This window comes from Amblyraja radiata, chromosome 10, assembly GCF_010909765.2.
Source record: "Amblyraja radiata isolate CabotCenter1 chromosome 10, sAmbRad1.1.pri, whole genome shotgun sequence".
NCBI lineage: Eukaryota > Metazoa > Chordata > Chondrichthyes > Rajiformes > Rajidae > Amblyraja > Amblyraja radiata.
Window position 1 is genome coordinate 14552028 of NC_045965.1, and position 21894 is coordinate 14573921.

Consider the following 21894-nt stretch of genomic DNA (forward strand, 5'->3'; position numbering starts at 1 on the left):
AACTACCTTCTGTGCCAGTGAATTCCAGAGATTCACCACTCTCTGTGTTAAAAATGTTTTTCTCATCTCGGTCCTAAAAGATTTACCCCTTATCCTTAAACTGTGACCCCTTGTTCTGGACTTCCCCAACATCTGGAACAATCTTCCTGCATCTAGCCTGTCCAACCCCTTAAGAATTTTGTAAGTTTCTATAAGATACCCCCTCAATCTTTTAAATTCTAGCATGTACAAGCCGAGTCTATCCAGTCTTTCTTCATATGAAAGTTCTGACATAACAGGAATCAGCCTGGTGAACCTTCTCTGTACTCCCTCTCTATGGCAACGATGTCTTTGAACATTGGGCATTGTGACATCACACGATGGAACGCTCAGCAGGGGCTGGTGCTGGTGAAGGTTCTGTGGGTGTGAAGCCAGTTTAGTTTTGAAATATTGGGGGGGGGTGGGGGTTAGGATTTGATTAAAAACGTACACTTAAACACGTCGAAATGTAATGAGGAACGGATACTTAGAAAGAAAAGAGAAATCTCTACCAAAATGGAAAAGATGTCGGCGATTCAGCGTTCCCCCTTATCCTTAAACTTTGACCCCTTGTTCTGGTCTTCCCCAACATCCGGAACAATCTTCCTGCATCTAGCCTGTCCAACCCCTTAAGAATTTTAAACGTCTCTATAAGATACCCCCTCAATCTTCTAAAATCTAGCGATTACAAGGCGAGTCTATCCAGTCTTTCTTCATATGAAAGTTCTGACATAACAGGAATCAGCCTGGTGAACCTTCTCTGTACTCCCTCTCTATGGCAACGATGTCTTTGAGCATTGGGCATTGTGACATCACACGATGGAACGTTCACCATTGGCTTGGGCTCCTGCATAGGCATATGTAAATGGATCCATTCCGATTGGACATATGTGAAGATTGGGCATTGTGACATCACACGATGGAACGTTCAGCAGGGGCTGGGGCTGGTGAAGGTTCTGTGGGTGTGAAGCCAGTTTAGTTTTGAAATATTGGGGGGGGGGGGGGAAGGATTTTATTAAAAACGTGTACTTAAACACGACGGAATGTAATGAGGAGCGGATACTTAGAAAGAAAAGTGAAATCTCTACCGAAATGGAAAAGATGTCGGCGATTCTGCGTCCAGTTTCGGAGTTGCAGGGAATCAATGGAAGAAATGTGACAGCCGGACGGAGTTCCGTTTCGGAATTTTGGGCGAGAGTTTTATATATTAATAGATGGTAGAATGGAAAGTAATCAAAATGTGCGCTTAAAAAGTGCCTGCGAGTTAATGGACCAAACAGATCTAAGCTATATTTTAATATAAAATTTCATACATTTAAGCCTACAAGTAACAAAGAAAATTGTAGATCACCTCTGAAAAGTACATAGTTACAATACTTGTTTTAGTGACTGTGAAATGAAAAAAAAAGTAATTTAATTAACTAGATTCTGGAAAACCAATAGCCATTGGTGAAAAACCAGTCCAGGCATTAAATTGTGGGCTTCTGCCCCATCCTACCCTTTGGGCTTCTACCCCACCCTAACTTAGTTTTGTGTGTGTGTTAGTTGTCTGTGCGTGATGTGTGTGTGTTAGGTACACAAAAATGCTGGAGAAACTCAGCGGGTGCAGCAGCATCTATGGATGAAACGGCCTTTTGGCTAAGATCAAGTGTAGTATCTGTTCTTATCAGTCAGTAAAAGAGCTAAATAAAGAGCGTCTGTTCTTGTTAGAACAGGGAAAGAGATCTGTTCTTATTAGAACAGTCCTGGCGGTCCTTTAAGGACAGGAGCTGCAGATTACGATTTAAAAAATCGTAGCAATGGCAGCTGCAATGGGAACTAGAGGACAGGGTATCCGCAATACCCTCAGGATTAGTGTCAAGGATCTCAGTGAGGGGATGCCCTTCAGTCGAGACACCTTTGTAAAGAAGGTATTGCTGGAGACCTGCAAGTTCGAGCCCAGGGATATCTACTGCCTCCAGGACTTCCCGGGTAACGGTTATTTTGACGTTACATTTGTGTTTCCGACAGGATGGCAAAAACTGTTAAAGGATTTCCAGGAGAAGGGGAATGAAGCTCCGCTGTCGTTGCTGAAGGTGCAGCCACTCTTCACCCTCCCAAATCAAAAAGAAAGGACGATCACGGTCCATATGTTTAACCCACATGTGCCCGTAGTGGATGTCCTCACCTTCCTTGCTCGCTACGTCGACGGAGCAGGGAACAGCGTGGACGTGAAGGATCTGCATGGGATTTGGACGAGCAAGCGGCAGGTCAAGGTGAAGTTGAGGATGGACAAGGAAGGAACTCTCCTCCACCCTCCATCGGTGTTCGCAATTGGAGGAAACCGAGGATATTTAATTTACGTGGGGCAGCCCAGAGTTTGCAGAAAATGTAATAAGCCTGGACATGTGATGGCCCAATGCAATGCAGTGGTCTGCAAAAACTGCAAAACGGAGGGCCACGAGACAAAGGACTGTCAAGCCAGCAAGAACTGTAACCTGTGTGGGGAGGGAGGCCACCTTTACAGGGCCTGCCCAAAAAGAGCATGCACATATGCACAGGCAACAAGAGGGGCGGCTTCCAGCACCCCCAGGGTAGGTGAGACACCCACTACCACTGCCAAGTCCCCAGCAGAAAGGGGAAACAGGGATGAGGACAGCCCAACCACCTCAGCCACCTCAACCACCTCGAGCCCCCAAGTGCCAGGAGAACTCCAGCACCAAGCCCAGGAGGGAGAGTCGATGGAGGAGGGGGGAGAGCAAATTTGGACTACTGTAAAATACAAAAAACACCAGAAGGGTCAGCACACGGAGCAGAGGCCAGAAGGGGATGGCAAGCCCAAAAAAACCACCAAAAAACGGTCTCTCTCCCTGACAGAAGGGAGAAACCTCTCCTCGTCGGAGGATGAGGCGAACGGGAAACCCCACAAGAAGAAAACCGGGGCGGAAAGGAGAAAGTGCAGGACGATTGTACACCTGCACCAGGAGACCGAGAGCAGTGCAGCGGTCGAGGGGCTCCAGCCCCAGGACATCGGGAGCAGTGCAGCGATCGAGGGGCTCCGGCCCCAGGACAACGGGAGCAGTGCAACGATCGAGGAGCTCCAGCCCCAGGACAACGGGAGCAGTGCAGCGGTCGAGGGGCTCCGGCCCCAGGACAACGGGAGCAGTGCAACGATCGAGGAGCTCCAGCCCCAGGGCATCGGGAGCAGTGCAGCGGTCGAGGGGCTCCAGCCCCAGGGCATCGGGAGCAGTGCAGCGGTCGAGGGGCTCCAGCCCCAGGGCATCGGGAGCAGTGCAGTGGCCGTTGGGCCCCAGCTCCGGGCAACCGGGAGCATTGTAGCGGCCGATGGGCCCCAGCTCCGGGCACCCGGGAGTATCGTAGAGGCCGATGGGCCCCAGCTCCGGGCAACCGGGAGCAGTGCAGCGGCCATTGGGCCTCAGCTCCGAGTTTCCGGGAGCAGTAAGCCTGTCACTGAGCCCCAGCCACGAGAGACGGGGGAAGCGGCGCACCCAGAAGGGGGTAAAACGAGCAGCCCCCCCCAACGACACCTCGGGTTACCACAGGGGAAACCCAACCCGTTGAGGAGGCCGGGTATCTGAGCCCAGGAAAGGTGAGGCAATTCACCGAAGCGGTGGGCATGAGGGAGCAGGAAAACGGACTCTAAAGGACAATGGAGCTCAAACTGGCATCCTTAAACGTGCGCAGTGTGAAGAGCACTGCGCGATGTGTTAATGCCTTGCAGTACCTGGCCAAGGTCAAGGCAGATGTGACTTTTCTACAGGAGTGCGGGTTGCCACACCTCCGCTGTTATCGAAGGTGGTCGCGATGGTGGCCCCACGGACTGTCTGTGTGGTCGGGGGGCAATGATTGTCGTGCTTCTGGCCTGGGGATCTTGCTGCGGGGAGGGAACTTCGCCATCACTGAGGTCAGGGAGGTGGTTGCGGGGCGTCTCCTCGTGGTGGATGTAATGTACCGTGGTTCTCCGCTCCGGCTGATTAATGTGTATGCCCCACCCGTGCGGAGCGAGCGGCAGGCCGTTCTCCAGCAGCTCCCAGTGCTGTTGGCCACGTCCCGGCAGCTCGTTCTGGCCGGTGACTTCAACTGCATCATTGATGCGGCTGGACGATCCGGCAGTGCCGACAACAGACTGGACAGCACGTCCAAGTTCCTGATGGAAACGGTAAAAGACGCAAAGCTGCACGACGCCTTCAGCGACCCTGCAGGCGGGTCCCAGCCGCGGTTCACCTGGTCGAGATCGGACGGTTTGGCCCGATCCCGGATAGACTTCGTCTTCACCACGAAGGCCGTCACGGTGAGACACACCGACCTCACGCCGGTGTTCTTCTCTGACCACTGCCTCCTTCAGGCTTCCTGTCACCTACAGGAGGACCGGAAGGCAGGCAGAGGGACGTGGAAGTTAAATGTGAAGCTGTTGACCCCAGAGAACGTTGAGGAGCTAAAGAGGGACTACGCACGTTGGAGAACGGTGAGGCCCCTCTTTGACTCCCCGACACTCTGGTGGGAAGCAACCAAGGAGAACATTAAGAGGTTCTTCATAGCCAAAGGGGTTCAGAGAGCAAGACAGAGTCAGAGGGAATTGTGCCAACTCCAGACAGAATTGCAACAACTGCTCCTTCTGCAGTCGAGGGGGGTGGATGTGAGGGAGGAACTTAGAGAGGTGAAGGACCGGCAAGCTCGGCTCTTTACCTCTGAATCCTCCAAGATCATCTTCCGATCCAGGGTCCGCCATGTGGAGCAGGATGAGACGTGCTCACGTTTCTTCTTCCATAAGGTTCACAGGGGGAGCTCTGTGATCAACAGCCTTAGGGAGGAGGACGGCTCGGTAGCATCCTCGCAGACAGACATGATGAGGGTCTGCAAATCCTTATACTCGGAATTGTATGACCAAAAGGCCACAGACAGCACCGCCTCCCAGAACTTCCTGTCCTCTTGGAGGACAGCAAGCAGGAGAGTCTGGACCAACCACTGACCCTAGAGGAGCTGACTGGCTCCATCCGCTCCTTTGACTCGAGTAAAACTCCCAGAAGCGATGGCTTACCGGCCGAGTTGTATTCGGCTCTGTGGGACTGGGTGGGCCCGGACCTGCTGGAAGTGTACAACGACATGCTTCTAGCCGGCAGCATGTCAGACTCCATGAGGAAGGGCAGCATCACCCTAATCTACAAGCAGAAGGGGGAGATGAAAGATATAAAGAATTGGAGACCCATAACATTGTTGAATGTAGACTACAAGATCCTGTCTAAGGCCATCGCCAACCGGGTCAAGTCTGCTCTGGGACGGGTGATCCACCCGGACCAAACCTGTGCTGTACCTGGCAGGAAAATCTCAGACAGCCTAGCGCTGCTGAGAGATACCATCGCCTACGTGCAGGACAGACGGGTGGATGCCTGCCTAGTCAGCTTGGACCAGGAGAAGGCCTTCGACAGGATATCGCACACGTACATGAGGGACGTGCTCTCCAAAATGGGTTTTGGGGAGGGAATCCGAAATTGGATCAAACTGCTCTACACCAACATCCGTAGTGCAGTCCAAATCAATGGGTGGGAATCAGACAGTTTCCCTGTAAGGTCTGGAGTCAGGCAGGGTTGCCCTCTTTCTCCTGTCTTGTTTGTCTGCTGTATTGAACCTTTTGCCGAGTCCATCAGGAAGGATGCGAGCATAAGAGGAGTGACATTGCCAGGCAGTGGGGGCATTCAGGTCAAGACCTCCCTGTACATGGACGATGTCGCCGTCTTCTGCTCGGATCCAAGGTCGGTCCGCAGATTGATCAGCATCTGTGACCAGTTTGAGTCGGCCACGGGAGCCAGGGTGAACCGCAGGAAGAGCGAGGCCATGCTCTTTGGCAACTGGCCCGACCGATCTTCCATCCCCTTCACCATCAAGCCTGACTTCTTGAAGGTGCTGGGGATCTGGTTCGGGGGGGCTGAGTCGAGTAACAAAAATTGGCTGGAGCGGATAGCCAAGGTGGGGAGGAAGCTGGAGCTGTGGAAGCAACGCTCCCTCTCCATAACCGGGAAAAATTTGGTCATCAGGTGTGAGGTGCTCTCGGGTCTGCTGTACTTGGCACAAGTGTGGCCTGTCCCTCCCTCCTACGCCACGGGGATCACCCGGGCCGTCTTCCAGTTCATCTGGGGGTCGAGGATGGACCGGGTACGACGGGTCACCATGTACAAGTCGGCAGACAACGGGGGTAAAAGCGTGCCCAACGTCGCCCTCATCCTGATGGCCACCTTTGTGTGTGGCTGCATCAGGCGGAGTGTAGAGCCAAGGCACGTGGGCACTAAGTGCCACTACCTGCTGAGGTTCTACCTGTCCCCGGTGTTGCGAAGGATGGGCCTGGCGCAGATGCCACGCAATGTACCAGTCAGCTGGACATTGCCGCCCCATCTGACGTTTGTTGACAGGTTCTTCCGGACCAACACCTTTGACCACAAGTCCATCGGGCAGTGGTCAGCACGGAATGTCCTGCAGGCACTGCAGGGAAAGGACTCGATGGATCCGGTGGCGTGGTTCCCAGAGCAGACTGCCCAGCTTGTCTGGCAAAATGCCTCATCGCCAGAACTGACCAACAAGCACCAAGACCTGGCTTGGCTGGCGGTGAGGGGAGCCCTCTCAGTTAGATCCTTCCTGCACCGTCGGAACCTCACTACCAGCGCACGCTGCCCCCGGGACGGTTGCTATGGAGAGGAGACGGTTGCCCACCTCTTTGCAGAGTGTGGATTTGCAAAACGAGTCTGGAGAGGTATGAAAGGGTCCCTGGAACGATTTATCCCGAACAGCTCCGTCACAGAGGACTCTGTGATTTACGGACTGTTCCCAGGGACACATTCAGAGACTGACATCGAGTGCTGCTGGAGGGTCATCAACTCGGTGAAAGACGCTCTTTGGTCTGCCCGAGCGTTGCTCACCACCCAGCAGAGCGAGATGTCCGTCAGGGAATGTTGCCGACTGGCCCACTGCAGACTGCAGGAGTACGTGCTAAGGGACTCGCTGAAGCTTGGTGCAGCCAACGCCAAGGCTCGGTGGGGGAGGGCCACAGTCTAGGGTCCTTCCGCTGCTGGACATGGGGGGCACAGTATGGTGGAGACGCCCCTCAAATTAAATTAAGGGAAGGTATCCCACACCAGAGGGCCACATGAGTGGCACGGGTGGGGGACATTTTTTGTGGAACTTGAAATGTCAGATGGAAATTTTCGCACTGTGTACACATTGTATATATTTATTACTTGAACAGGGGCCACAGAGTGGCACTGGTGGGGGACTGTTTGGTGAAATTTGACAAATGTAAAAAAATTGTACTGGAAAAAGTTTGTATAGTCTCCGAAAATGTCGGATGAATTTTGTTTGAATGGTTCAGAAATTGTATATATTTACCAATTGAATAAAGTATATTTTGAAATAAAAAAAAATAAAAAAATAAAAATCTATGGATGAAACGTTGCCTATTTCATTCGCTCCATAGATGCTGCTGCACCCGCTGAGTTTCTCCAGCATTTTTGTGTACCTTCGATTTTCCAGCATCTGCAGGTCCTTCTTAAACACATGTGTGTGTGTGTTAGTTGTCTGTGCGTGATGTTTGTGGGAGGGAAGGAGAGAAGGGAGGGAGGGAGGGAAGTAGAGAAAGAAGGGAGGGAGGGAATGAGAGATAGAAAGGAGAGAGGGAAGGAAGGAGAGAAGGAAAAAGGGATAGGATGGAGGGAGGGAAGGAGAGAATGGAGGGAGGGAAGAAGGGAAGGGAGGGATGGAAGGGAAGGAGAGAAGGAAGGGCCGGCGGCGGGAGCGGATGCCGGGGTCCGGGCAAACGGGTGTGAACTGAGGCCGAGGTTTGTAAACGTTGCTCCAACCCCCGGCCCGACGCTCCCTGTATTGCTCACCGTGTCTCCCTGGGGAAAGAGAGGGGGGAGCCTGGGCTGTGTGTGTGAAGCACGGTGACTGGAGGGGCGGGAACGTTGCCCCGGGACCGTGAGGGAACGACCCACCTCCCCCTCTCCCCCTTCTCCAAACCCCCTCACAACCCCCTCCCCGTCTACCCCTTTCTTCCCCCTCCACCCATCTACTCTCGTTCCCCCCTCCACCTGGGGTAGATCTACCCGAGCCGAGAGTACATTACTGTAGCGCGGGGTCCCCTTAGGCTCGGGGCTCAATTGGGAGCAATTGGTCCAATTGGCTTAAGGCCGGCCCTGTGTGTGTGTGATCAAAGTGCTGCTGTCACTCCCTCTTCTTCCGAGTTTCTGCATTCATTTTGAGTGTGTGTGTGCGTGCGTGTGTGCGTACGTGATCAAGAGTACTGCTGCCATTCCCTCTTCTCCACACTCCCAGCAGGCAATAAGCACAGGTTTGAAAATGCATACCTTCAGATTCAGGGACAATTTCTTCCCAGATGTAATTAGGCAACTGAACAGTCCTCTCATCAGCTAGAATGCGGTCCTCACCTCCATCCACCTCATTGGAGACCTTTGAAGTTCTTTTAATCAGACTTTATTGAACTTTTTCTTGCACTAAAAGTTGTACCCTTTAGCCCGTGCACAGGGGACGTCTTCAGTGTACCTCATTACACATGACAATAATAAACTAAACTAAACTAATCTAATATCACCTGCTCTTCCATCACCCTGGAATCTGGATCAACCCTGATTTAACGAAGATATGCCAGGAGCAAATTGAGGAATCATCCTGCCGTTACATGACAGGGCTACTTGTAATGGAGTGCCTAATCGCATATTTAAAGGGTAAGTCTAGCTGGAGCTCTGGGCCAATCTACCAAATAAATATGGATGTTGTGCGAGTTCAGGCATAGACTCTGAAACCTCCATGAAAAGTTGACACAAAGGCAACCAATTAACACAAGCCCAAGAGATGCTGCTCTCAGAAGAAGAGGGCAAGGAGAAAATAATGCTCAACTCTGGCATTTACATATGTTTTAACATATGAAGATATCCCAAGGAATTTCAGGGAATTTAACTTTGACAAAACAGATAGCAAGTTAATGAATGTAGATAAAAATGCTGGAAAAACTCAGTGGGTGAGGCTGCATCTATGGAGCGAAGGAATTGGTGATGTTTCGGGTCGAGCCCCAAGCGTCTCGACCCGAAACGTCACCTATTCCTTCGCTCCATAGATGCTGCCTCACCCTCTGAGTTTCTCCAGCATTTTTATCTACCTTTGATTTTTCCAGCATCTGCAGTTCCTTCTTAAGCAAGTTAATGAATGGTATGACCAAGAGTATCTTAAAGTTGCATAGAATGTAATTGCTACTCTGTGATCTGGGATTGGTACCTTGATGCCAAACATCATAAACAGCAAAGGGTCTCGACCCGAATCGTCACCCATTTTGCATCCAGCATTTTGTGTCTATCTTTTGCAATTCGATTCAGTCCATGTGATGTCACAAAAGAACTAAAAGTACTGTATACAGTAACAGTGAAGGGGCCTGACAACGTTCCAACAGTAGTACTGAAGACTCGTGCTCCAGAATATGCTGTGTCCTTGGCCAAGCTGTTCCAGTACAGCTGCGTTACTGGCATCCACCCAACTACATGGAATATTGCCCAGGTCTGTACTGTCCACAAGAACCAGGACAAATCCACACTGGACAATTATCACCCTGTAGGGCTACTCTCGATCATCAGCAACATGATGGAAGGGGTAACTGATTGTGCTATCAAGCAGCACTCGCTTTGCAACAATTTGTTCACAAAAGCTCAATTTGGGCTCTGCCAGTCACTCAGCTCATGACCCCCCCCCTTCCCACACCCCCATTGAGCTTTGGTCCAAACATGGACAAAGAACTGAACTCTAGAGGTGAATTAACAGTAACTGCCCTTGACTTACAGGCAGCATAGGATCGAGTATGGCATCAAGGAACCCTGGCCAAACTGAAGTCAATTGGAAAGGACACAAAGTACTGGAGTAACTCAGCATGTCAGGCAGCATCACTAGAGAGCATGGGTAAGTTACATTTCGGGTTGTGACCCTTTTTCAGCCTCGACCTGCAACGTCACATATCCATGTTGTCCAGAGATGTTGCCCAGAGATGTTGCCTGATGTGCTGAGTTACTCCAGCACATTGTGTCCTTTTGTGTATTAACCAGCTTTCAACACAAAGTCAATGGGAATCAGGGAAAACCCTCCGCCGGCTGGATTGACACCTAGCACAAAGTTAGATGGTTATGGTAGTTGATGGTCAATTATTCCAGCCACAGGACATCTGTGCAGGAGTTCCTCAGGGTACTGTCCTAGCTCCAAACATCTTCAGCTCCTTCATCAATTACCTTCCATCAATCATAAAGTCCGAAGTAGAGATGTTCACTGATAATTGCTTAGTGTTCAGCACCATTCATGACCCCTCAGTGCATGAGGTAGTCGACAACCAAATACAACAAGACCTGGACAATATCCAGGCTGGGCTGTTGGGTGGCAAGTAACATCCACGCCACATCAGTTCCAGGCATAAACGATATTCAACAAGAGAAAATCCAGCCGTCACCCCCTGACAGTCAACGGCAATACCATCACTGAATCTTCCGCTATCAATATTCTGGGAGTTACCATTAACCAGAAACTGGAGTAGCCATAGACACAATGTGGCTCTAAGAGCAAGTCAGAGGCTAGCAATCCTTTGGCGAGTAACTCACCTCTGATCTCCTCAAAGCCTGTCTGCCATCTACAGGGCTCATGTCTGGAGTGTGATGGAATACTCTCTACTTGTCTGGATGAGTGCAGCTCAACAACACTCAAGAAGCTCGAAATCATGCAGGACATAACAGCCCATTTGATAGGCACCCCATCCACAACCATTCACTTCTCCCACTGCCAATACATAGTAGCAGAAGGTTGTACTATCTACAGCAGTGGTTCTCAAATGGGGGTACGTGTACCCCTGGGGGTACGTGAAGGCACTCCAGGGGGTACGTGAGATTATAAAATATTTTTGCGCTGGTTAGGGGGTACTTGGCTGAAAAAATATTTCACAGGGGGTACATCACTGAAAAAAGGTTGAGAACCACTGATCTACAGGATGCACTGCAGAAGTCATAACAGCGCCATCTGGAAGTTGCCCTTGAAGCCACACATGATACTGACTTGGAGATAATAGACAATAGGTGCAGGAGTGGGCCATTTGGCTCTTCGAGCCAGCACCGCCATTCAATGTGATCATGGCTGATCATGCACAATCAGTACCCCGTTCCTGCCTTCTCCCCATATCCCCTGACTCCACTAAGAGCTCTATCTAACTCTCTCTTGAAAGCATCTGGAGAACCTGCCCCCACCTGGGGCAGCGGATTCCACAGACTCACAACTCTCTGTGTGAAAAAGTTTTTCCTCATCTCTGTTCTAAATGGCTTATCCCATATTCTTAAAACTGTGGTCCCTTGGTTCTGGACTCCCCCAACATCGGGAACATGTTTCCTGCCGCTAGGAAATAATAATCTTATATGTTTCAATAAGATCCCCTCTAATCTTTCTAAATTCCAGAGTATACAAGCCCAGCCGCTCCATTCTCTCAGCATATGACAGTCCCGCCATCCCGGGAATTAACCTTGTAAACCTACGCTGCACTCCCTCAATAGCAAGAATTTCCTTCCTCAAATCTGGAGACCAAAACTGCACACAATACTCCAGGTGCGGTCTCACTAGGGCCCTGTACAACTGCAGAAGGACCTCTGTGTTCCGATACCCAACTCCTTTTGTTATGTAGGCCAACATGTCATTCGCTTTCTTCACTGCCTGCTGTACCCGCATGCTTATTTTCAATGACTGATGAACAAGGACCCCCAGATGCCATTGTACTTCCCCCTTTCCCAACTTTTCACCGTTTAGATAATAATCTGCCTTCCAGTTTTTGCCTCACATTTATCCACATTAAACTGCATCTGCCATGCATCTGCCCACTCACCCAACCTGTCCAAGTCACCCCGCATCCTCATAGCATCCTCTTCACAGTTCACACTGCCACCCAGCTTTGTGCCATCTGCAAATTTGATAATGTTACTTTTAATCCCTTCATCTAGATCATTCATGTATATTGTATATAGCTGCGGTCCCAGCACCGAGCCTTGCGGTACCCCACTAGTCACTGCCTGCCATTCTGAAAGGAACCCGTTAATCCCTACTATTTGTTTCCTGTCTGCCTACCAATTTTCTAACCATGTCAGCACCCTACCCCCAATACCATGTGCTCTAATTTTGCCCACTAATCTCCTATGTAGGACCTGCCGTTCCATCACCGTCACTGGGTCAAAATCCTGGAGCTCTTTCCTTACATTGTGTGTATACCCACACCTCAAGGACAGCAAAGGTTCCAGAAACCAGCTCACTAGCACCTTCTCAAAGGCTATAAATTCTAGCTCATATGGACCAAACGCGGGCAAGTAGGACTAGTGCAGCTGGCCATGCTAGCCGATGAGGGCAAGTTGGGCCAAAGGGCCCGTTTCCACGCTGTATCACTATGACTCTGCCTACGTGCACTGAAGGAAATAGAAAAACCCAATCTTCCGCATCCTCAGTCTGCTGCCCAGAATACTTTGATGTGCTGGCCTCCCATTATTTAACTCTCCTCGATTGAAAATTGGCTCCAACTTTAAAGAGCAGGCTTGCCAATTCCTTAACATGCAATTAAACGTCCTTCATTAATCATAAGGGGGCGTTCAGAGGCAGCCCAGCAGAAGAATTCCTCCTTGTATGTATTTTTGCTCCAGTAACATGAAAGTAGTCTTATCATCATTGTTCATTCAAATGCTGCAGTAGAATATGGGATTTGACAAAAAATATCTGGCCAGCGACAAACTATAAAAATGCTTTTAAAATAATGCTTGCTTGTCAGTTTCTTCATTGGGAGTGATTGTTCCCTATTGTATTTGCAGATTCTATCACAAGACTTGCAAATCAGGTTGAAACGAAACAAGCATTTCCACCGGCTGTAATAATGCCTTGATCGGGTTGTACAAAACAGGTGTTTTTACAACGGTTTAAAGTTAACAGAGTTTCTGAGGTCAACCGAAACCATGTTCAAACTGAATTCATGCAGCAGGTTAACCTCAGCAAATGTGCTCCATGCACCGGGTTTCTTTTTTAAGTTGCATTACCTTCAAAAACAGAAGCAGAAAGGTTTATCATAAACAGAAAATACACAGCATATATCTCTTTTACTACTGCTGCGGCGGCACTCCACCCCACTAGAACGGTTGTCCCTTTTTGGTATTTATCTGATGTTTAATCCTTAGTTTTAATATTTAACTGAGCTGTGCTAGTAGCTCTTCAACCTACCAAACATCTGACAAACTGTGTGAAAGTATACGTTTGTTCTCAGGATATACATACACAGCACTGTCGAAGCCTGCACTTATTTCCTGTCCCGAAATACTCTTGAGAACACAATGTTTCAAGAATTTTAACCAAATACCATGATTTTTTGCAAGTCAGGATAGTATGTGGAGGGAGACTTACTTGCCAGTTTTTGGACATCTGCTTTTCCTTGTCTTGAAGGTATGCCTTTGGACGGGGCATTCCTGTGAACTTCTCCTCCTGTTAGTTGTTTAACTGTCATCAGCATTCACGTATGGATTGGTAGCTCAGCAAAACTTTGTTCTGGTCCATTGGTTGAGATTGCTTAGCTGGCAACACCATACCCATGTCAACGCATATTCATCCATGAGTTCCAGCTTCTCAAGTCAAGTCAAGTCAAGTCAAGTCAAGTTTATTCGTCACATACACATACGAGATGTGCAGTGAAATGAAAAATGGCAATGCTCGCGGACTTTTTGCAAAAGACAAACAAACAAACAACCAAACAAACTACAAACAGAATCACATATTCTTTTACATGTTAAATATTGTGGGCAGAAGGAAAAAGGTTCAGTAAAGTTAGTCCCTGATGAGATAGGAGTTTACAGTCCGAATGGCCTCTGGGAAGAAACTCCTTCTCAACCTCTCCATTCTCACAGCATGGCAACGAAGGCATTTGCCTGACCGTAGCATCTGGAATAGTCCATTGCAGGGGTGGAAGGGGTCTCCCATGATTTTATTGGCTCTGGAGTTGCACCTCCGGATGTATAGTTCCTGCAGGGGGGTGAGTGAAGTTCCCATAGTGCGTTTGGCCGAACGCACTACTCTCTGCAGAGCCTTCTTGTCCTGGGCAGAGCAATTCCCAAACCAGATGGTAATATTTCCGGACAAGATGCTTTCCACAGCCAGAGTAGAAGCACTGGAGGATCCTCGGAGTCACTCTGAATTTCCTCAATTGCCTGAGGTGGTAAAGGCGCTGCCTTGCCTTACTCACGAGTGCTGCGGCGTGTGATGTCCATGTCATATCCTGACATGAGATGTGGACTCCCAGATATTTAAAACAGCACACCCTATCCACAGTATCCCCATTTATCCTCAATGGAGTGTACGTCCTCGGATGATGTGCCATCCTAAAATCCACGATCAGCTCCTTCGTTTTTTTGATGTTCAAGAGGCTGTTGTCCTGACACCAGAGTGCTAGACCAGCCACCTCCTCCCGGTAGGCCTTCTCATCGTTGTCTGAGATCAGACCCACCACCACAGTGTCATCAGCAAACTTGATTATTGAGTTGGAGCTGAACCTAGCCACACAGTCATGTGTGTACAGGGAGTATAATAGGGGGCTGAGGACGCAACCCTGGGGCGATCCTGTGCTCAGGGTGAGGGACTTCGATGTATTCCCTCCCATCTTGACTACCTGGGGCCTGGCGGTGCAGGATTCTGCATATTTCTTCTTACACCTGGTACTATTTCCAGCATGCCCTCATTGTCACAGAGCCATAGAATGGAATACTTTATTGTCACAGGTGACAAGGCAGTGAGTCTTTGCTTGCCTACCCAAGGTATGCAAATAGACGCAACATAAACAGTTACAAAGTACCACCGCCGGCTCCTCGTTTGTTCTCCCCTTCCCCTCCCCCCGGTGGTCCCCCCACACTGGGTCCCCATGGTTCTTTTCCCTCCCCACACCATATAACAAGAAAATAGATTCTCAGGCCATTGGAATCTGTGCCAACCATCCATTATACACCAATCCTACTTTAATCCGTTTTATTCTCCCCACATTTTCATCAACTCTTTCTAGATTCTGCTACTTATTGACAATTTAGGAGCAATTTAGTGTGGCCCAATTAACCTACCGATCAATTTATTTTTTGAAAGTACGAGGAAACTGGTGGTCACAGAGTAGCAATGTTACAAAATTTTGAGATTTAAAAAATCAAATCTTTAATTTATCCCATCAGATAAAGCATAAAAAGAGTTTAATTTGACACCTAATTCACTTTCATATCTTCAGTATTAAAAAAGTTATGGCCATTTTCATACTCGGAAATTGGCATCTTGTTCCCTATTGCTTTTTCATTGACTTAGCACAAAAGCTGTGATCGAGAACATTTAAAAGCCGATAACTTTCTTAAAATTTAAGGGAACTGAAAGAAATGTTCAGTTATTATAGCTTGAAGCATTCTGAAACAAATATGAAACAATCTTACTTAGATGACTTGAAATTAAAGCATATAATTAGTTAGTTACCTAATTGTAGCTAATTACAAAATTCAATTACTAGATCAAAACATCTATCCATTTCTTAAGAATAGATTAATATTTTTAAATAGCCTAAGTGTCCAAATAACATTCACACAAGAATTCAGAATATAACATAATTTTAAAATCTCATTGTCATGGGTTTATACCTGTAAATTAATGGTCATTTAAATCAGCTTGCTAGTGGGATTTTCTGGAACGGGACCATTTGGAACGTTCAGGATGCAGTGAATTTAGTCCCCCATATCTGCAGCAAATACACTGCCGGTTCGTTCAGGGACTAAATCACCGTTTCGCAACTTAAAGTGTGAGTTAAATACATCTTAAGAAACACTTTTATACATAAAAATAAACTACTTTCTTTTACCTGGTCCTCCATAAAATCCGTCCCCGTTGTCGGCATTGGCGGCTTCAGAAGCTGATTTTAAATTCATTCCAGCGATTAACTTGTCGGGTGAATTAAAAACAAAAATACACAGAACGGCCAAAGGAACGATTCTTTAGCAACATCTTGCACTCCAACAAATATAATCCAGGACCAGGTTGGAAAAAAAAAACCGTTTTAACCCCGCCCCCCCCCCCCCCCCTCAAACGCGCCAAAATCGCGCACACGGCCAGTGGCAGAATTGCAGCGCCGCTGAAGGTAAGTTTTGTAACATACCTACACAGAGAGAACATGCAAACCCCACATAGACAGATTAAAGAGACCATGGTCACTGGAGTGGTGGGGCTGCTGCCATTAGCTCTGCCACACTGCCGACCCATAACCAGGGTTGACCTCTGGCATGATGCTAATGGCAGAGTGAACAATATGGTGTATAATGACCCTATGGTGTATAATGATATTTCATCAGAGTGAAATACAATTCTAAATCTGCAAAATGTTCTCAGCATCTCATGGAAGACCAGTTTTGCACACTGTTAAATGTGTTCTGTATCTATCCTATGTTGTGTGATAGTTGTGTCTTGCAACAAAATGGTAGGTATTACAAATGTGAATATTTTGTTTTTATTATAATTATTCTAGTCATTCCTTCTCATGCGGCTTTTTCACGGGGCGACTTGACGCAAGATGTAACCAGAGTGAAGTGGTCGTGGTCTAGCACGATATCACACGATATAACGGGGGGGTAGATAAAGAGTTCACACGGTACTCTGCATTTCTGTTATTTGTGCGAGTGACTTGTCCGTCTCCCGAGCTTTCCCGTTAAATCTTGAATGAACATCGTGAAGTGTTGTCAAATCATCACGTGGCACAAATTATGTCACTTTTTTTTCACACACTATAAATATCCTCCCTTGGTTGAATTGGCTCATTTGGAGACATGTTTTACTGTGTATGTGGGAGACACAAATGGACTGAGCACAGTACCTCGGTCTTACTGTGTGTGGGAGAGGGGGAGAAAGAGACGTACACTCACAGAGGCAGAGTTTCTCAGCCTGTGTAAGAGGGAGGGAGGGAGAGAGAGAGAGAGGCACACACAAGGTGGATGTGAAATCTCACCTGCCTGTTTTAGTGACAGACACCCGCCGCCAGTAAACGAAGACACCCCCATCTGTCTCCCCCTCCTCTCCCTCGACTCCCCCACCTTTCCCTCCCAACTCCAGTCCTGTCCCGACCCTCTGGGAAACTGAATAGAGCAACAATCAACTGCTGCCTGTGCGCTGATATGACAATAAAGGCTACTTTACTTTACTTTACTTTACTGAGTTAAAGAGTTCCCACGGTAGACTGTAAAACTGGGACCCTGGTTCTGGACTCCCCCAACATCGGGAACATTCTTCCTGCATCTAGCCTGTCCAATCCCGTAGATACTGATTAGACCGGTATCTATTTATTTACTTTATTAATGATTTCAATTAAATATTGGGAACATCAGGCCGCAAACGTTATTTCTTGAGTGTTAGTGCTGGACTTTGACTCAACCTTCCTAGTTAGCCGGCGCCTGAGACTGAGCCAAGCAATGTCCAGACCTGACTTCAACACAAAGTGATGGAGGAACTCAAAGGGTCAGGCTCGTCCAACGCTCTGTGTTTTGCTCGTGATTCCTGCATCTGCAGTTCCTCGTGTCTACAGACCAGAGTTGCCACTTGACTCCGAGATGACCATCACAGAGCATACGGAAGATAGACACGAAATGCTGGAGTAACACAGCGGGACGGGCAGCATCTCTGGAGAGAAGGAACGTGTGACGTTTCGGTTCGAGACCCTTCTTCAGTCTCGTCCCGAAACGTCACCCATTCCTTTTATCCAGATGCTGCCCGTCCAGTATTTTATGTCTGTCTCCAGTATTACTGTGTCTATCATCGGCGCAAACCAACATCTACAGTTCTTTCCGACACATTAGAGAATACCGTCTCGCCATCACTCGGATTACCCGCTTCATTTCCATAACGTTGCCACCTCTCTTTACTTTGCTTACTGAAGCCTGATCCTTGTCACACCCAATGCTCTATCGCCCAGCCTCTCATCTTTCAATCGGGTTCGGCCAGGAAGGAACTGCAGATGCTGGATTAAAACGAAGATAGACACAACATGTAGCTCAGCGGGACAGGCAGCATATCAGAAGGGTCTCGACCCGAAATGTCACCCATTCCTTCTCCCCAGAGATGCTACCTGTTGCGCTGAGTTCCTCTATTTTGTGGCTACCTTGGGTTTATCCAGGATCTCCCCGTTGATGTCCTAACTCGCTTTGGTTTGTTATTATTGTCTCATATCGAGAACCAGCAGATACAGGTTTAGGTTCGGGGGGAATGATTTAATGAGAGCCTAAGGGGTAACTATTTTACACAAAGGGTGGTGGGTGTATGGAATGAGCTATCCGTTAAGGTAGTTGAGGCAGGTACTGTCGCAATGTTTAAGACGCATTAGACTGAAGCATGGATAGGATAGGTTTAGATGGTTATGGGCCAAACGCGGGCAAGTGGGACTAGTGTAGATGGGACATATTGGTCGGTGTGGGCAAGTTGGGTCGAAGGGCCTGTTTCTACGCTGTATGATTCTATGCAGGGAATAAACTTTTGTTTGCGTGCTATACAATCATATCAGATAATGCTATACATGAATATAACCAAGCCACGTAGTCTGAAGAAGGGCCTCGACCCGAAACGTCACCCGTTCCTTCTCTTTAGAGATGCTGCATGTCCCGTTGAGTTACTCCAGCATTTTGAACCGTCGAGTTACTCCAGCATTCTCTTTAAACCGGCATCTGCTGTTCCCTCCGACACATGCACAAGAACAGTAGAGCGAAGAGGAAAATACCAGAGTTCCGAATATATGTTTTCAGGATGAGTTCCAGGGGGAAAAAGTCCAATGTCCGCATTGAGGTAGGTTGGTAGGTCGGGTCAGTGCCCAAACGAATGGAAGGAAGAACCGTTCTGAAGCCGGATAAGAATAGGTGGTCGGCGTGGACTCGGTGGGCCGAAGGGCCTGTTTCCGCGCTATATCTCTAAAATCTGAAGTTAGGTAATGTCTAAAGGAACTGCAGATGCTGGTTAATACGCACAAAAGGACACAAAATGTTGGTGTAACTCAGCAGGTAAGTCAGATCTGGGAAGAAAACCATAAAAAGCTGGAGTAAGTTAGCGGGTCAGGCAGCATCTCTGGAGAAAAAGAATAGGTGGCGATTCGAATCGGAACCCTTCTTCAGACAGCCTAATCGGAATTGAGTCTGAAGATGTGTCTCGTCCCGAAACATCAGCTATTTTTCTCCAGAGATGCTGCTTGACTCGCTGAGTTACTCCAGCTTTTTGTGTCTGTCTTCGGTTTAAACCAGCATGTGCAGTTCACTCCTTTACACGGGTCTCTGGAGAACATTGATTGGTAGCGTTCCGGACCCTGCTTTGGAAAGGCATCGATCGCTAGTCGGCGAGGACTCCGAGCTGTATCTCTCAAAGAAGTACATGTGAAAAATTCCTCACGGACCATAAAAATGCGGGACCTTTCAGTAAAGTCCCTTTTAAAGATTATAGTTATTTTCTTGAATCTCATTAACATAACTCATGAATAAGTTGATGTCCATATGCGGATGCAAATCTTTATTTTTTAAATTCAATCCCACAGAAGACAATTTTTACTCACCTTCTGTCCCCTCTGTCCAGCTTCCGGGTTCACCGTTCGCAGGAGTTCCCACGGTAAACGCAAGAGTCAATACGGATATCGCACGGATATGGCACTGGCCACTACGTTCATATAATGTTGCAATGCTCAACCACAAGTGTACAAGTCACTCTTGGAGAAATTCAAACTTGCTTGAATTTTCTCCCGAGTCACCAAGTTACACGATTACCTGCCGTTAGCGCCACGGTGGTCCACGAATGCCATACTGTTATCGCACGAGGTTCCACGATGTTAAACTCTGGTTAACTCTTGCGTCAAGTCGCCCCGTGAAAAAGCCGCTTAACACTGTCACGGGTTAATATAACTGTGATAGGTTTGTGTTCTCTAGTGTCATTACTCTGACATGCTACAGACCCACTCTAGTAACAGTGTCCTTCAGAACACACAAAACACAGTTAGTAATAGTGCCACTGAGCCATTCTGCGTGATGGACATTGAATCTTCCACTTATATTACACTCTTGCCCTTGTTATTCTCCCTGCTTCCAGTGGTTTTCAATATCGAGTGAGATACCTATTCATTTTGCCAAACAGATGACCATGGGGGAATTTGATAGCACATTTCCATGGTTGTGGTGGACTTGATGCCATGTAGTCCAGCAGACAACAAAGTCTGTAGCACCATTCATCCATGGTGCCACCAGGGATGGTAATGGGAGAGTTGAGGTATTTGTCAACAATACCAGCAATGTGAAACTGTTGCTGAGAGATTATTTTATAGAGGTATATATGAACATAAGGGGACAGATAGGGTACACGCCGTGTCTTTTACCCAGAGTTGGGGAATTAAGATTCCCCAGGGTGGCTAGCAGTATGGTTGCTGCCTTACAGCGCCGGAGACCCGGGTTTGATTCCAACTACTGGTGTTGTCTGTACGGAGTTTGTACGCCCTCCCCGTGGGTTTTCTCCGAGATCTTCGATTTCCTCCCACAGTCCAAAGAAGTACAGGTTAGTAGGTTAATTGGCTTGGTGTAAATGTAAAATTATCCCTAGTGTGTGTAGGATAGTGTTAATGTGCAGGGATCTCTGGTCGGCGTAGACTCGGTGGGCCAAAGGGCCTGTTTCCACGCTGTATCTCTAAACTAACCAGAGGATATAGGTTTAAGGTGAAAGGGGAAAGATTTAATAGGAATCTGAGGGACATCTTTTTCCCAGTAAGTGGGTATATGGATTAAGCTGCCGGAGGAGGTAGTTGTGACATAAACTATAACATTTAAAAAACATTTGGACAGGCACATGGATAGGAAAGGTTTAGAGGGATATATGGACAAACGCGGGCAGGTGTGACTTTTGTAGAAACATAGACATAGAAAATAGGTGGAGTGGGCCATTCGGCCATTCAAGCCAGCACCGCCATTCAATATGATCATGGCTGATTATCCTAAATCAGTACCCAGTTCCTGCTTTCTCCCCATAACCCTTGATTTTGTTAGCCCTTAGAGCTATATCGAACTCTCTCTTGAAAACATCCAGTGAATTTGCCTCCACTGTCTTCTGTGGCAGAGAATTTCAGATTCACAACTCTGGGTGAAAATTTTTCCTCATCTCAGTCCTAAGCGGCCCACCCCATATTCTGAAACTGTGACACCTGGTTCTGGACTCCCCCAACATCAGGAACATTTTTCCTGCATCTAGATTGTCCAATCTCTTAAGAATTTTATATGTTTCTTTCAGATCCCCTCATCCTTCTAAATTCCAGTGAATATCAGCCCAGTCGATCCATTCTTTCATCATATGTCAGTCCCACCACGCTGGGAATTAACCTGGTGAACCTACGCTGCACTCCCTCAATAGCAAGAATGTCCTTCCGCAAATTAGGGGACCAAAACTGCACACAATACTCCAGGTGTGGTCTCATCAGGGCCCTGTACAGCTGCAGTAGGACCTCCTTGCTCCTATACTCAAATCCTTGCGCTATGTAGGCCAACATGCCATTTGCTTCCTTCACTGCCTGCTGTACCTGCATGCTTACTTTCAGTGACTGATGTACAAGGACACCCAGGTTTTGTTGCACCTCCCCATTTCCTAATCTGACACCATTCAGATAATAATCTGCCTTCTTGTTCTTGCCACCAAAGTGGATAACCTCACATTTATCCACATGCTGCATCTGTCCACTCACCCAAACTATCCGAGTCATCCTGCAGCCTCATAGCATCCTCCTTGCACCTCACACTGCCACCCAGCTGTGTCATCCGCAAACTTGGA